This window comes from Alexandromys fortis, unplaced genomic scaffold (assembly GCF_014885135.2).
Source record: "Alexandromys fortis isolate MF-2015 unplaced genomic scaffold, M_Fortis_MF-2015_v1.1 scaffold_91, whole genome shotgun sequence".
NCBI lineage: Eukaryota > Metazoa > Chordata > Mammalia > Rodentia > Cricetidae > Alexandromys > Alexandromys fortis.
This window is the reverse complement of record NW_026067968.1, coordinates 2,331,496-2,333,643: the sequence shown is the minus strand read 5'-3', so window position 1 is coordinate 2,333,643 and position 2,148 is coordinate 2,331,496. Positions and strand designations below refer to the sequence as shown.

Genomic DNA, 2,148 nt, shown 5'->3' with positions numbered 1-2,148 from the left:
GGTGAAAGGCTGAGCCTTGAGATCTGTCACAACGAGATGTGAAACTGTCCTGCCTTCTCGGCTGGACCCCCTCCCTCCTCCTCTATGTCCCCACGGAGCTGAAATGAGCTTTGATTCCACCTGGGAATATTTGTCAGTTAACTGGAAAGGAAACATCTGTTTACTCCTTCAGACTTTGCTGTGGACACCCCAGATGGGTCCAGGAGCTTGCGGAGGAGTGTGTGCGTGACACTGTTTCAGTGTGTGCCGCCATGGTGGCACCGTCAACGGCAATACATTGCAGCTTTGGTGCTGTTGATGGTGGCTAGGAGCCTTCACCTGAAACAAACCCAGTGCAGACCACAGACAGAGAGGCATCTTCCATCCATACATGGTGGGCACAATCCACTTCCTCACTGTCTAGGGTGGTAGATGCCACCCTCTCGCACATGGATTGCAAGTGTTATAGCTGCAGTGTGTATATATGGCACACACTGAAGCAGGCAGCATTGGGATAGTGTCCCCAGGGCAGACAAAGTCTCTGATTCTTCAGATGTCAGTTTGTGCCACACCACTCAGTCGCCAGCACCTTGGCCACAGACCTAGTAACTCTCCTCTCCCATGGCATTGGCTCCTATCGCTGGAGCAACAACACTGGGGTCATTCTTAGGAAGGGAGGTGGCTTGATTGAAAAAGATAAAAGGGAAATGGTTTTTCTTTTTCTTTTTCTTTGTTTAGAGGTCTTTACTTTTTTTTTTTTTTTTTTTTTTTTTCTTTATGTACAAAGACTAACACGATCTGTTTCACTGGGTAGACAGTCTTGAAAAGTCCATTCAAGGTCACTTAGTCCAACTTAATGAGGCCTATGTCCTTCATATCCTGATGGAAACACTGACAACACATGTTCAGCCCATATTTCCAGATTAGACTTTGATGGTTAGAGCAGACACAGAGACAAAGCAGGAGCGAGAACCCTGGCTGGACTTCCATGGGTGACCCCAATAGAGCTTCTGGTGACCCATGCTGCCTAAGATGGTTGACGAGCAAAAGGGGCAAAAAGGAAGTTTTTAAGAAGAGGAATGAAGTAGAGGCTAGAACCATGGCTTAGCGAGATGAGTATTTGTCATAGAAGCATGGGGATTTGAGTTTAAATCCTCCAAATCCACACATCCTGCTTAATTTTTATTGTCAACTTGATATAACCTAGCGTCACCTGGGAAGAGGGAAACTCAACTGATCATCAGATTTTCCTGTGGACATGAATGTAGGGCATAGCCTTGAGAGCCATGGAAGGGCCCATCCCACTATAGGTGCGCCATCCCTAGGCGGGGGGGGGGGGGGGGGGGGGGGGGGGGGGGGGGGGGGGCTGGGCTACGTAAGAAAGCATAATCCAGAAAGCAAGATGGTAAGCACCCTTCTTCCATGGTTTCTGCTAGAATTTCTGCCCTGACTTCCCTCAAGTATGGACTGTGACCTGGAAGTGTAAAATGGAGGAACCAATTCCCTCTCCAAGTTTTGGTCCTGTGCATGTGTAATCCCAGAGCTCTTACAGTGAGATGTGCCGGGGAAGACATGAGAATCTTCAGAGCTCACGGGACAACTAGGCTGACATACATGGCCGAGAAGAATAGCACACAGATTGAAATAGATGGGAGTGAGAACTGAAAAACAAGGTTTTCCTCTGATCTCCACACCCATGTGTGCAGCACACACACACACACACACATGCACATACACACACATGCACACACACACACACACACACACAAAGGGGTATGGGGAGGGAAGTCTGTCTTGGTCCTGAGAATGACAGATTTCTGCTGTGAAATACAGCTAAGGTCTGTATTTACCCATGATGCAGTATTGTCTCTGGCCCAGGGTTAGGTATTTATAAATCAGCTGAAAACAAAGGTCTCAGTACAACCCCACCTCCCAAGAGTTGTGAACCCCGGTGTTCTCACATACTACACACCTCCCATGACCAAGTAACTAAAGGGACAAACAACAGACCATACTGGAATCCAGATTCCACCTCCAGCACATAGGCCAGAATCAGTTTGTGATCAGGCCCCAGGGATGCCATGGCATTTCTGATTCCATGCAAGTCACGTGCTCCATGCAAGGTGAGTGATGAGGTAATTTATAGTTTTGTCATGCATATTGTTAAAT

At 47.7% G+C, this 2,148-nt stretch overlaps 1 pseudogene; it reads right to left on the bottom strand.

Annotated features, from left to right (window-relative positions):
• Positions 1-822: 822 nt before the first annotated feature.
• Positions 823-1,001, bottom strand: LOC126509137 (40S ribosomal protein S29-like; annotated as a pseudogene).
• Between the last annotated feature and the right edge of the window lie 1,147 nt (positions 1,002-2,148).